The sequence below is a fragment of the Vulpes lagopus genome, chromosome 13 (genome assembly GCF_018345385.1).
Source record: "Vulpes lagopus strain Blue_001 chromosome 13, ASM1834538v1, whole genome shotgun sequence".
Lineage (NCBI taxonomy): Eukaryota > Metazoa > Chordata > Mammalia > Carnivora > Canidae > Vulpes > Vulpes lagopus.
Genome location: NC_054836.1, coordinates 51,023,158 through 51,038,886, shown reverse-complemented (window position 1 = coordinate 51,038,886; position 15,729 = coordinate 51,023,158). Strand labels below are relative to the sequence as shown.

At 34.8% G+C, this 15,729-nt stretch overlaps 1 protein-coding gene across 2 annotated transcripts in view; it reads left to right on the top strand.

The window, feature by feature from the left end:
- IMMP2L (inner mitochondrial membrane peptidase subunit 2) overlaps positions 1-15,729 on the top strand; it is an 848,215-nt gene that overhangs the window by 136,216 nt on the left and 696,270 nt on the right. The gene's annotated exons all lie outside the window — the stretch shown is intronic.

Sequence of the window (15,729 nt, the reverse complement as noted above, 5' to 3'; positions counted from 1 at the left end):
CTTTTCTAGTTACACACATGATTGGGAAAGTAGTCCTTTAGCAGTCCAACATCATTGTTTTCTTCTGCTTATATTTATTATAGGGAATGAAGTTTGTTTAAACCTGAATATTGAATCTGGTTACTATTAGAAGCAAGCTTTATGTTACTGTGTATTTTTTTTTTTAAGATTTTATTTATTTATTCATGAGAGACACAGAGAGAGAGAGGCAGAGACAGAGGGAGAAGCAGGCTCCATGTAGGGAGCCTGATGTGGGACTCGATCCCGGAACCACGGGACCATGGACCCGAGTGAGACAAGGCAAACGCTCAACTGCTGAGCTACCCAGGTGTCCCACTGTGTATTTTTATTTTCAGGAATTTCAAAGAATTGTTTATATAGAAATCAAAAGATTATTTAATCAAAGTATCAAAATTATACCAACATCTTAAAAAAAAACTAAAATAGAATTTTTTCACAGTGGTTAAGATACTTTTTAGGTCATATTTTTGTTCTTTGTTTTTTTGTTGATTTTTGTTTTGTTTTCTTTTGTTTTCTGGGGGGGGGGGTTCAAGTTGATGATTTCATTCATTACATTCATAACACCTACAGCTTCTTTTAAAATGGACTGGGCCTCAAAATGAACACACGTTGTTATAATGTTCTTATTGTATGTATGTTTGTATGTATTGTATGTATGTATATATTGACTTCTGTGAAATACTCGTGGCTGTATGTTACCCAGGGGGACTATTTAATGTACTTGGTTGTATAGATCTACAAATTTTTAGCTATGCTCTGGTATCCATATTGAATCATAAATTTATTATTGATGTATTGCTTTCTAGGCGGACATATTATGCTCTAAGAGAATTAAGAATAGGAATTAATTTTCTTTTATGGAATGTTTCCTTCAAGTATAAATGAATGCATTAAACATACACATTACTAATTCCTGGAACTAACACGCAAAAAAGTGTTTAATTATTAGTTTAGAACATAAATTAATTATAAAGTTTTCTAATAAAAATACTAGAGAAACATTTAGGGAAAAATATTTCTATGTTAAAGCAATTTAACTGACAGAAGCTTGTCAGCACTTAAAACATTTATTCTCAGTTATAAATGGTACATTTTTCAGCACCATTTTTATTCTAGCTTTCCATCAATATATCATTTAGACAGAAAGTGCTGATGTGGGCTTTTTTTAGTCTTAGCCTGCAAATGTATTGAAGGTGAATGTAGTTTTAGTTAAATATCCTGTGTCCTACATAGTCCGAGTATTGGGTTTTATTAGACTGTTCAAAAGACTTAGTTGTCAAATATGTAGGCTTGCTGATCATTTATATGAAGTGCCTTAGTTTAAAAAAAATTAGCTACATACAAGGTTTATTTATCAGCTCTCTTATCTAGAGCTATTTTCAAATTTGGAAGTGTATTATTGAAAGATACATGAGAAGTTATTGTCACCAGGTTTTCCATTTATATTGGTTTACTGCCATGTGAAATTTATAACTAAACTTTCATATGAAGAAGATAAAACACACTGTCATCTCATCTTGTCCCATTGTACTTTTCAGTTATAGGAGCAATGATATGCCTTTAGTTTGGTGACATGGTGAACTAGAAAAACTTTATTATACAGTATATGTCATTCAGTGTGTGTGTTTGTGAGTATACTTATGCATGATTCTTGCAGAATGAAGTTATATTTATATATACCATGATGATATTTTTGTAGCTTTATGAATACAGAGATTCAGTGGATTAGATGATGGATATTCTTTGTATTTGTTTATAATAATTAAGTCCCTAACACATATGTTTGTTACTGACCAAGCTGTCTTACAATGAACATATATTAATGGCTGGTTTCATTGGCTAGTAGAAAGAAGTATTGCAATCTGGTAATTTATTAGACCATCTTAAATATGCTACTTTTGGTAAAGTTACCATGTTTATACACATAAGATGCTGTCTTCGTTTTGTTGTATATAGGTAAATGCTGTTACTTAGCATTTCAAAGTAGAATTAGTTATTTTTATGAGTATAAATTAATACATTCTTGATATATTACTTCTCTGATCTTGAGCCACTTACTTCCATGTGTGTCATTTATCAATCTCTGAGATGGAAATGAAATAGTTCCTGTTTCATGGGATTATGGTGAAAATTAAATGAGTTAATCCATGTTAAGCTCTTAGAACCTGTCTTGATTCCTAGTGAACTCAGTGAGTCTTTGTTATTATCATTATTATCACTTTAGATAATTCAAGAATCTACCCAAAATTTTTTTATTCTTTTCCTTTGTACATATTTATTAATGTGTAAGTTACATCTCCTAAAAATCACCAACGCTAAGTGTAGAATTCAGTGATACATAGTGGATTTACAGAGTTGTGTAGCCATCACCACAAACCAGTTTTAGAGCATTTTCTACCATTAAAAAAAAAAAAAGATTTTATTTATGAGAGAGAGAGAGAATGAGAGAGCATGCTAGTGAGGGGAGGGCCAGAGACAAAGGAAGAGAGAGTGGGAGAGAAGGAGACATGAGCCCAGTGTGAGGCTTGATCTCATGAGCCTGAGATTGTGACCTGAGCTGAAACTAAGAGTCAGATGCTTAACTAAGCTACCCAGGTACCTCAACATTTTCCACCATTCTAAAAGTATTCCTTATGCTTATTTGTAGTCACTCCTCTTGCCTACCCTCAGCCCCAGGCCACCAGTAATTGCTCTGTTGTTATAAGTTTGTCCTTTCTGGGCATTTTATTTGTGTAGAATCATACAACAAATGGACTTTTGTGTCTGGCTCCTTTCAGTGAGCATGTTTCAGAGGTTCATTCACGTTGTAGCAAGTATAAATGTTTTATTCCTTTTCATAGCTGAATAATATTCTGTGTATGTATGTACTCCCTTTCAAAAATCTGTTTGCTATTTGATGGACCTTAGGGTTTTTTTTTGCAGTTTTTAGGTACTATGAATAATACTGCTACAAATATTATTTTGTTTGTTTGACAGATAGATTTTTTAAATTATTTTAAAAAATATTTTATTTATTCATGAGAGAGAGAGAGAGAAAGAGAGAGAGAGGGAGAGAGGCCGAGACACAGGCAGAGGGAGAAGCAGGCTCCATGCAGGGAGCCTGACATGTGACTCGATCCCAGGTCTCCAGGATCACGCTCTGGGCTGAAGGCGGCGCTAAAGCCCTGAGCCACCCAGGCTGCCCGAGAGAGAGAGAGAGAGAGAGAGAGAGAGAGAGAGAGAGAGAGATTGAGAGTAGAAGTAGGAGGAGTGGCAGGCAGAGGGAGAGGGAGAAGCAGACTCCCCGCTGAGCAGGGAGCCCGATGTGGGGCTTGATCCCAGGACGCTGACATCATGACCTGAGCCAAAGGCAGATGCTTAACTGACTGAGCCACCCAGGCATCCTCAAATATTCTTTATAAGTCTATAGACCTATATTTTTGTTTCTCTTGAGTAGATTCCTAGATGTGGAATTTCTGGTTTGTGTGGTAAATTTATGTTAATTTTTAAAGAAACTACCAAACTGTTTTCTAAAGCAGCTGTGTGTAACATTTCACATTCTCATCAGCAATGTGTGACGGCTCCAGTTTCTCTATATCTTCGCCAATGTTTGATATTTTCTGTGTTTTTGATTATAGCTATTCCAGTGTGCATAAAATACTATGTTGTTGTGGTTTGAATTTTCATTTTCCTAAATTCCCTAAAGCACATTTTCATGTTTCTTCTGGTTTATGCCCCCTTTCTGGGATACCCTACATCTCATAATACATCAGTATGTGGGCTCAAAGACCCAGCCCCTTGCCTTAATTGGAGTAATTCTGAAAGGCTATTCCCAACTTGAGGTTTTTGTGTCATTGGCTAAAGCCCCTGATAAAAATGCATTGCAGTCCAGTCTCCTTCTGCCTGTCTTGCTTCCTTCACTTACTTTCAGATGTCGTTTCTGAGAGCACTCCTCCAAATGCATGCAAATCTCAGTCTTGGAGTTCGTTTCCCAGAGAATCCAACAATGGCAGAAATAGAGTTGACAGAAGTCACTAATTTAGAGACGGCCTCTAGTCTGAATTACTATTTGAGCAGACTCTAATAAAAAAGAGGAAGTGAGCCAACTAGCTATCCAGGGGAAGAATTTTCCTGACACAGCAGTGAGTGGAAAGATCCTGGGCAGAATTATGCTTGACAGCAAGGAGTGCCATGTGAAGAAACCAAAGAGGGAGAAGAGGTGGATGTACCCAAGGGCCAGATCATGTAGGGCTTTGATGAGCCATACCCTGCATGGCCTTTAAAGTATTTTTGGCAGTGGGATTCCATGATCATTCCGGATGCTCTGTGAAAATAGGATGTAAGGGGCTGAGAGTGGAACTAGGGCGCCATTCAGGAGGCCTATGGTGAGAATGGTGAGAAATGGTTGTGGCTTGACTCAGAGTGGTTGCATTGGAGTAGGTAAGAAATGGCAAGATTCTGAATATATTTTGAGGATATAAATTTTTGATTGTTGGAACATGGGATGGAATAGAAACAGAGAAATGAACGATGATGATTCTAAAGCTTTTGGCCAAGGCAATTGAATGAGTAGAAATGTGTGTACTGAGAAAGGAGAGGTGTAGGAGCGGGTAGGGGGTAGGTGGAAAGCAAATTTCCAGTTTTAGACTTGTGAAATTTGCATGCCTATTAGAAATCCAAGAGTAGATGTGGCCTGAAAAGTTGAAATGCAAATCTAGGTTGAGACGGAAGACAGAATGTTGTGAGTTGTCAAGTCATAGATTTAAAGGTTCGGGAAACATTATCTGTAAAGAGTCAGATGGGTACATTATGCAGTCTTTTTTTTTTTTTTTTTTTTTCATTATGCAGTCTTTATTGCAACTATTCAACTCTGCTCTTGTATTGTGAAATACGGTGACAATAATTAAGCAAATGGGTATGATTGTGTTCTAATGAATCTTTATTTATAAAAATAGGTGGTAGGTTGGACTTGACCTGCAGGAGGAAGTGGTTTGCTGTTCTCTGAGCTAGCCTGTAAATGGAGAAAGAAGAGATTTTAGACCTGAACCTTTAGTGAGCCCCAGTAATCTAACTTAGAACCAGGGAGATGAGAAGGAAGAGCTAATGATGCCAGAGCGAAGCTCAGAAAATGTGTTTATATTTACAATTTATGTTTAGTCTCCTCTCACTTATATTTGTAATTATACAAATAATTTATATGTAAATCTAAATATGTAATATTCTGACTTCCTCTGGTCTTAAACATACTATTTCTCTGATATTATTCTTTATTAACTGTTACCTAGAATTTACGGGTGGTATCATGTAAAATGCTCAGAACTCTTCATATATTTTGTGGGTGGAATTCTAATCAAAATTTTTAGTGCATTGTTCCAAATATTGTTATGCATATATTATTGTTTGCATATATTGTTTGTATCTGATGTGTAGGGTTATGTGTTAAGGTGATGTAGTTGAAGTTTTCTGTTCCTGAATTTTCAGGTGGTCACTGTGTGGGGGGCACCTACATTCTCAGGAATAGTCAAAGTAGAGTTCAGGGATAACAAATCTTAAATTTGAGTATTTCCATTTCTCAAGACCTTTAAATATTAGTTGAAGAATGTAGTTGCACACTGTCTATGAAGTAACTTAAAAAATGAGCTGTGTAAACACCTGTAAGCTCACTAACTCATAGTGGGTAGAAGGGATTTCCTAGATTTTTGGGATTTTAGCTCAGAAAAATGACTGGTTTTTAGCAGAAATCTTGTTTAAACTTGTATTTAATTTGTAGAATTGAATTTATAGCAAGCTGTTCCTGGTGTAATTTTTATTTTTCTGATATTGTTCTAAGCAACAGATCCAGGTGAGGTAGGAATTAAGGAACTACTTAAGATACATTTTTTTTCAGTAGCTTTTAGGAGTTCAGACACCAGAAGTGATTCTGAAATTTTTGTATTGCCAACTGACAGACATTATGTATAAAGAACTCACATTATTGTAGGTCACTGAATTAATTTAAGAAATACCAATTGACATCACTCCTTTAGGGAATTGTGGGCTGCTGTTTGATATTATTGTCTTTGTCAAATATGAAAGTTTAGAATGAATTTAATTTTAGTGTATAGGGACTTTAAGAATGAAATGATGTGCTTTCCAAATTAAAATTTTTTTTTTCAAATGGATGAGAAATAGAGTATATAGACTTTGTTTTTACCTTTTTTTTTTTTTTTTTTACTAAGATAGTTAAGTGCTTGAGTGTTCCACAGACTTTTGTATATAGTCATTTATTCTTAAATGGAAAAAGAGAGTTCCAGGAAGCATTGGAAACACTTTATATTTTTGCTCAAAAATTATTTTTTTATTTGTGGGAGAGGGTGGTCATAATTGATGTCCTTATGTGCCTATTATATTTGAATGCTTTTGTATTCTGTCAAATATAATGTGTTCTAGATGAGATCATCAAGAAAGAACATTTTTCATTGTCATTACAATAGCAGTTGGGCAAACCCTTTTTTGCTAAAAGGGTCTCCTAACACTCCTGTTATTTCAGCTCTTTGTGGTAACCAATTTTAATTGTGTTACATTGAGCCTGATTCCATGATACATTAATGATCTTCTCAGATGAATTTATGTTCTTTGTACTCCAAAATATTTTAGAAAATAAATTGACTAGTATGAATTTATGTGGCCATTTATTTTTCTAGCCAAGTAGATAAAGTACTGTGAGCTAAGGCATTGTTAAATATGACGGCTAAGTTGTGCCTTCACAGTAAAACTCCTTATATGGTATACTGTTATTTGCTATTGATTACTTTATATGTGTGGGGTTGTTCTAGGTATGGCCCATACAATAATGTCAATTAAAAAATAAACATAAACCATCCAAAATACTTCAAAATAACATGACTAATTTAGCCCAAATATTACATTTGGCTATGATGGTAATTCCACATTCAGAATTCAAGCTGCTTTTTCAATCAAAGGATCCTAACTTCTACAGTGTTGCATGGGAAGGGGTCCTTGCTTCTACCTTTCCAGGATCCTCTGCAGGATTCTTAACCATCTGAAAACTATAGAGTTTTGGGTTTCAGATTTGGCTATCGAATTGTATGTGATTTTGGAATACTTTTTGTCCCCTGTTTCTTCGTATATTAAAAAAAAGGCTTTTAGACTTGATTACATTATTAACCATTTTTAAAGAGTGCATATATTTTGAACAATTTCTGTTCACTATGTGATATACTAAATATCCTAGGAAGTACAAAATAAAAGGTAAACCTTGAGAATGTTAACATATAATCGCTATGAAAACAGCTGATCATAATTTAAAACAGCATTAAGATAAACTGAACATTATATATAATAAGGAAGAAAGTAGTGTAGACTTGAAGGATATAAGAGGACTTTTTGGAAGAAATTGTTTTGGAGTTAAGCTGGAATGAGTTTGGATAGGATGTAGAGATATGTCATATGAGGATGGCCATAGAGAAAACAAGTATAAATAGATACAAGTAAACTTTATGTGTTTGTGGGACTAGTAGGATATTGTGACTAGAACAGAAAATTCCTATGGGGAAGCTATTAGGAAATGGGTTGGATATATAGAGATGGAGGATCTTGAATGCTGCCTTGAGGAGTTTCAATCTGATTTTGTGGTAAGTGGAAATTCTTATGTTTTTTCAGCAAATAGTCATAAAAACAATATCTTAAGGAAAAGAGAGAATCCATTTCATTATGTGGATAATGTATAGATTTGAATCTATATATATATATAATAAGAGAACTTGATGCGACAGACCAAGATTACCAGTTGAGGTGTTTTATAAAAAGGTAGTTTCAGAATGAAAGGCTTTTGTTTTGCTTTGTTTTGAATATATAGGATATTTTCAGGGTAAATGTATGAAGGATTGGTCTCTGATTTTATTGTTATTTTTTAAAACATGAATGTATAACATGGGACACAGTCTCCCAGAGAACATTTTTCCTTGATTTTATTTACTAACCTAGCATTTCATACTATGTTTGGATGATTGGAAACTCTAATTAAATGTTGGTTTAATTATGAACTTGTAGTCTTCCCAGTTCTATTGTTAAATAGCATCTCAAAGTTTTCCTTTCACCTGACCTGGTATGTAGTCATGTAGTCCATGTTTACCAGTTGAATTGCTGTGTATGACCATACCTTGCCTGGCTTTTTTCTTATTCACTTCTCATGGATAGTAGAGGGGTCTACTGAATAGCAAGCAGTGGTCTACTCCCAGTCAGAGCCCATTTATACGTAAGTGCTGCTGGAAGCATAATCTGCAATGTGTCCTTGGAAAGGCCATGGTTGGGTAATTTCTCCCTTACTTATTGCTCAAAGAATACTTGAAAGTCAGAAGGGTATTAGAGCTATAGTTTTAATTCTCTCTACTTACCTGTATATTCTTTTAATGCTAAAACTCTTTCATACCACTAGAGGATGTGTTTATTTATTTATTTTTTTTGAAGACCATTTTATTCTACCTTGTATTATTGTTAGTTGAGCTTAGCTCCTCTGTAACACTTAGCACAGGTTGGCAATAGAAAATATTTGTTGAATTAAAATTCTGTTCTAAATATTTGTATATAAATATTCACTAGCAAGTTGGAATATTTTTACAGATTTTCTTTCTTCCTTTCTTTTTTATAGACTTCATTTTAACTCCTGTTATAACTTGGATTACATTTAAAACAACAGGCTAAAATTTTAAGGCAACTCAAAAAAAAATCCACAATCTCACCACATGTCATCAAATTCTTAAAAAAAATAAAAGCAAGTTGTACAGTCCAAAGTGAAGTTACTCTGAAAATTTCTGGAAGTATTTAAAAAACAGAAATGAGGAGAAAAAGTGAAAGACATAAACATAAAACCTATAAGAATAGATTTGAGAAGGGCTCATTAGTCTAGTCCTTTTCTCTTTCCTTTTTTTTTTCTTTTGGTATGATTCTAAAAAATCATAAGTGTCCTTTCTGTTGGTGATCATTATGGAAATGTGAGTAGTAAAATTATAAAATAGCCTTTACTACAGAGATAATTTATTTCAGAGTAGAAATGCAATCATGCCTCATGCTGTTTGCTTTTTCCAAAGATGTAGTTAGGATAGGCTGAGAGCTGCTCCATAGACTTAGTGCCTGAACGTCTCATATCACTCCTACCTTCCCATTAAGTCATGCAGTGCACCTGCATGTAAACTTAGCACAAAAAAGGTACCTTAAAAGGTATTGTCATTCAGATTACAGGTAAAGGTGGTTGATCATGTACAAAAACCCTAAGGAGAACATGATAAGAACATTTGAAATGGATGGTGGGGTGGGGTGGAGAAGGTCAAGACAGTTTAGAAGAGCCAAAACTGGTCAGAGCTTGGAAATACCATCAAGGAGGAGACAAAGCAGAGGGAGTGTAAGACTGAGTTCTGGAAGTAGAGGTCATGTCCTTACAGAATTTTGATCCTGAATAGATTCAATAGATAATTTTATTAAGAAATAACCCATTTCTGAATTTGACAGCATGGCTTACAAAGTTTAAATGACTCATTTGTTATTTTAATCATTAATAATTGACAGACTTGAAAGAGCCTAGAAGTCTTGAAATCCTGCACTCATGCATTCACATAACAAGTATTTACAAACTGCTTCCTATTAGCTTGATGATAGGGATAAAATGATATTTGAGATAAAGTTTTTACTTCTAAGGCTCTAATGTTGTAGTGGGGAAACTTGTTGGTAAGTCAGAAAGTAGAATACAAGGTTTTAAGTGTTAGGATTAGATGTGTTCAGGTGGCTTGGAAAGCCCCAGGAGAGGCACCTCAACCAGCTGGATTGTGGGTCTAGGGCCAGGAAATGCTTCTGGGGCAAGCTGACATTTCATCAAAGCCCACTCTGTACTGTGTTGGTATACTGGAAATAGTGCAGGCATTTTCATGGTAGTTTAAGATAGAACTTAGGTAGCTTTATCTTCTGCTTTTAATTTTGGATCTTTTTCAATAGCTAGAGGAATTGAGTCCACTTTTTAAAGTAGTGCATTACAGATGTACTTGGCATGATGTATATTGATCTAAAACATAAAACTTTCTTTTATAATATAGGACGTTTAACAAAACAAAAACAAAAACAAAAAAACAAAAACAAACCCAAAAAGGGCGTTCTGTTGATTCTTGTACTTCATAGTACTGATAATATAAGAGAGTAGAAATGAAGGAGAATCTTAATACTGTGCTCTGGAAAAGAAGCTAAAAACATAGGATATGCTACTACATATTTATACCCTAGATTTAAAAAAAAAAGGTTTCAAAAAGTGTGAGAAGACCATTAATTATACATTTAATATATAAAGTGGTGGTTTAAACTTGGTGTGTTAGAACAATTTTGTCTGCAAAGAATATGATTAGCTCTCCGCTGAGCCTCTATGCAAAATGCATTTTAGATGGGTTAAAAAAATAAATATCCAAAATGGAAACTGTAAAATAGTTAGAGGAAAGCATGGATGAATCATTTGATAGTACAGTGAGGAAAGCTTTCTTTGATATAAAACCAAAGGAAGTAATAATGAAAGAAAGTTTAATGATTTGATTATGTAAGATGAACATTTTTTATTTGTCAAAAAACTTGAAATGATATTTAAAAGCAAATGAGAACCTTAAAAATATTTGCAGTATCTAAACTATCACTTGTGTATGAAGAGCAGCCACGGGGGAAAAAAAAAGTGGGGTGGGTGGAGAAAAAGCATCGACTTTGAAGGAAAGTGGGCAAAGGTAGTTTGGTGGTGGTCATAAAAAGCCTGGGAAAAGTTTACATAACTTTACTAATAAACATTTTCCACTTCTAGAAATTTTTCCTAAGGAACAAGTCAGAGACCAGAGCAAAGATAAGGGTTTGTTGACTCTTGCATTATTATAGCAGTAAATGTTTTAAATGTCCAAAGCAGTCATTTGCTGAGTAACTATGACCTCTCCAAATGGTGGACTGCACAGTTGCAGCCATTCAAATATCATGTTTTTGAAGATTATGTAAGGATATTGAAAATGCTATTATATCATCAAATTTAAAAAAAGGTTACAAAATGGTGGTGCTATAATTTTAATATTTAAAAATAAAGTATGTATAGATAAAAGAGTAGAGGAACATAGACTGTGTATTGTGAATATGTGTCTTAAATGTGATTTTTCTTAGAATTTAAAAATACTTTTCATGTTTCTTAGGCCTCATACATTTTAGTGAGAAAAAATTAAAAATTGAAGACTAACAATCTATATTGAATTATAACCATATTGTATTTATGCAAATAATTTGCCAATTCTATTTCTCTGATCTTAGGGCAATATGATACATCAAATTCAATAATTAGAACTATAGTTTAAGTTTGTTGTATTACACTGTTCAGATGAGGATTCAAGTTGAATCAATATCTAATAGTTTTTGCTACAGAATGATGTTACTACAGTTAGCTGTATATTTTTTTACCTGACTAGAGATAAAATTATACTATGATTTCAGTGAAGTTATTTTAAATATGAGAAAGGCAAAAACCATAAAGAACAAAATAATGAAACAATTTCATATATAAAAATACCAAAAAGCTATACTGTTTGCCTTATTTGTTCACTTTTAGAAATGCTGTAGCTGTATTATATTTTTCATTAAAATCTGGATATTTGTTATATTTCATATTCATTGACAATTTCAAAATGACTGCATGAATCAGTATAAGAAGTAAAACAGTATAAGTAGTAATATGTAGGCAAATAAAGTTAGGCTACAATTTTTAAAATCAATTGATTGCTTTCTAATTGAAGCAGAAACACATTTCAAATTGCTGTTTATGGAAATGGAAAAAAAGACTGAGGATAGAAGAGTGTTGTGAAAGAAAATAGATCACATGGTTTAAAAATAGGTTTGATACATTTAGTTGGGGAAAAAGATGATTGATTAGAGCCATTTTCAAAGATTCCTCATGATGAAATTGTCCCATAGTCTATTTTCCAATGAGATTCCTACTTTCTTGATTTGGTAGCTAGTTAAAGGATCTGACGTTCAAATTCCTTTGATATGAAAATACCCTAACCTGTTGGGCTTGAATACTATGAGTTATCATTTAGCACAACCTTTAGCAATTCCATTAGATTTTTTTACTGTTCTTTCACGTAGAGACAGATAGAAACTTTAGAAAATTAGGACAGAAACAAACAAAAGGCACTCATAGAAAAAAAGTAGTATAAGGGGAATGTATCCAAACTTTAACTTAATTTACCTTTATTTTTGAAGCTTCGGTTATTGGTTTAGAAACATGATGATGATAGCAAATAAGATTTATTGAACACTTACTATATGCCATCTCCAGTGCTCACTGCTTCACATAGATTATCTCTAGTAGTCAACCAGAGCCTGTTGGGAGAGAAAGTTATTTTGTCAAATCTCAGGTGGATCCTTATTTTACGTGCCACTAAGAAAAAAACCACTCTTATTAAACTATAGTATCCCAGACTGCAACATATATCCTAATGCCAGAAATGACAAAATATTTAAAGAATTGTGATAAATGAAATGCATTGGCTGGTAGATATCAGACTTGACTAGCAGACTGATCAGTAGCTGGTTTCTGTCTTGAAGGTTGGCTTTTTTTTTTTTTTTGAAGGTTGGTTTTTAAGAAAGTTATTATCACTGAAAGGAGAGAATTTATAAATGTGCGAACATGGAAATAAAAGATGAGTGGTTCAGTTCAGAATGAGAGTGAATGTCTTCCTGCATCTCTTGGCTATCTTTAGGACTGTCCTTTCTGGGAAAATTATACAACACCCATTTATGTGAACAGAAGATTAAAAAAAAAAAAAGGATTCCCAGGGGTCTGTCAATCTTTAGGGAGGGATAGCTTTTTCTGTAAGCAAAAGCTAAGCTTTTATTTCTGCTGGTCTTACATATTAGACTTCAAAGTTGTACTCCTGGCAGTGAGGATTGGTGATGGGGAAGATGTTTAAAGTGAAACAGTAAATGGCTATTGAGAAATAGATTAGTTGTTACTGGGGGAATGTTGTTTCTGGAGATACTGAAATATAAGCCATTCTTATATGTAAGGCTTTACTTTAGGAGCAAAATTAAATAACGCTTACTAGTATGCAGTTTACAGATTGCATATGTTCCCGAACACAATGGACAACAAAGTATAAGTCTGACTGATACTGTGTTTGAGTTAAATCTTGCCTATTACCTGGTGCAAACTTGAGGAAGGAAGAGAGAAGGGAAGGAGAAGTGGAAGGTTTTTGTTTTGTTTTGTGTTTTTTTAAAAGATAATGCAAGAGGAGCACTTTTAAGGGCTAGAAACTGCAATATCTAGCATAGTATTAGTATATCTAATAATAGTTGCAGAGAGCTATGACTTGTAGTCTGTGGGAGAAAAAGGAAAAAGAGTTATTAATGCATTGTTTTATGATAGAGAGTTGGTCTTTGTTCCTAGTTCCTGGCACAGAGCACCTAAAATCCTTGGAATTTTCTGAGTGATAAAGGTAATATGAGCATCTTTTGTTTTAATGAGGCAATTCTTGGTGGGCCCCTAGATAGCTTCAGGTGGGCCTAGTCACCAGAAATAGCAAGTCTTGACTGGAAACTTACAACTTTCAGCCATTACAGAACCTGTGGGGAAGGGACTAGAGATTGAGTATATCACCAATAGCCAATGCTTTAGTCAGCTATGCTTAGGTAATGAAACCTCCATAAAAATCCCTAAATGACAAGGCTCAGAGAGCTTGTGAGTTACACCCATGTGCTAGGAAGGTGCATACTCCACCTCCAAGGGAACAGAAACCCATGTGTTTGGGAGCCTTCCAGACCTTGCCCCATGACCCTTCTTCATCCGACTATCCATTTGTACTCCTTGTAATTAACCAGTAATAGTTATGAAAAAAAATTTCAGAGTTTTCTGAGCCATTCTGGCAGCTTATTGGATCTAAAAGTGTGGGATTGGGGAACCCCCTGGCTTTGTAGGCAAGTTGGATGGAGGGTCTTATGACTGATGTCTGGAGTGGTCAGTCGTGGGAGACTGAGCCCTTGAACCTGTGGAGTCTAATGCTAACTCTGGAGTTTGTATCAGAATTGAATTGAATTGTAAGATACCCAGTTGTAGTCAGAGTTCATTGGTGTCAGAAGTGATGTGAATAAAAGCAGCTCAAGCATAATTTGGAGAAGCACGGAGTTAAAGGCCAGAGAATTGGAGGCAGAAGTAAGGATATAGTAAGTTGATGGGAAGTGAGTTCAGTGAAGGCTGAGGAAGTTAAATTGATAGACTAGAGCAAGCAGTAGTCTGATAAGGTACCTTAGGATCTAAATCTACAAATGCTGGACCCATGGTGGAACTTTTTTTTTTTTGGTTGCTCTTGTACATTTTCAGTGGGCAGGGAAGGGACATCAGCCATTAAAATGTCACTAAACTAGGAAAAAAAAAAAGGCTTGAGTCGCCTAGGTAAACATTTTCCTGGTTAGCCAATATATCTATTGACAGAGGTGTTTAAAAGGATTAGAAATGTGTCCAGTTAAGCAATTGCCCATGTGACTCCGGGGCTAGGAATACCTTCCCATCCAGGCCACCTTGGGTAGCAGATGACCAAAGACAAAGTATGGTTTGTTGGCCCGATCTGCTGGATACGAGTGAAATCAGGTGGATAATGAAGAATCCATATTTGCAAAGCAAGGAGAGGACAGGGAAGCATGCAGGGGAAGAATGCCTTTTAAGCCTTCACCGCCAGCCGGGAGGAATTAGCCTGTGATTGACGCTGTCCGAATTGCAGGTCAGGGACAAGGGGGCTGTGCTCAGTGCCATCCCTAAAGAGGGGGAATCCCACCTGGAGAAGGGAAGCAAATCAGAGAGTCGTGCGTTTGTATAACTAACACGAAGGAATTCTATCTGGGCTTCCTTGAACTCATATGTTTGTCTCACTTATTTGTTTGTTTGTCATTTTTTGTTGTAAGGCTAGAGTTTTTTCCTTTCAACAGCTTGGAGTTTTTGCATAGTCAGTATTAAATAAAGCACAGACACAGTGCATTGTCTACAATTTGCAGTTTGGATTATTAAGAACAAAAATTTAAGACACAAAGCAATCTGAGTGTACAATATTTTTAGATATGAATAATTGTTTCCTTAGTTGTCCGAAGTCTAGTTTTGTTCAATTTGATTTCTTCGTATTCTTTTTTGTGACTCATTTTTATCAGATCTTTGCAAAACATTGTAGTTATTTTTCTTAGATACAATAATTCTTCCATTCTTGCACTTATATTTCATCAGATTGTGAACAATTTATGTCATTGTAGTGAGGACAGTTGGTAATAAGTGTGAGAACAAAACATTACTCTCGGTGAGTATACAACTTGGGGTGTAGAAAGAGGACCATGTGCTTAGTAGACTGTCCAACAGAGTGTGCTGCCCCAGGGCATCAGTGTGCACGTTTCACAGGGGAAATGGGGAGTTTTGGCTCACTGGGTATCCGATGAGATCTGTGGCAGTATTTGTGATGGTCCTAAACCCTCCAGCTCCTTTGTTTCTAGGCTTTGTAGAGATTCGGAGGTCTTTTGAGACTCTTTCATTTATATATTAATCATAAACCATATTTTTAATTATTACTAAAAATGAACATAATGGAATATATTAGTAGTTGGAGCTGGTATTAAAGGAGATAATAGACTTTCAAATCAAACTTGTAAGAATTCTCAAATTCATGAGTAAATTTTCAAATGATAATTGAATGT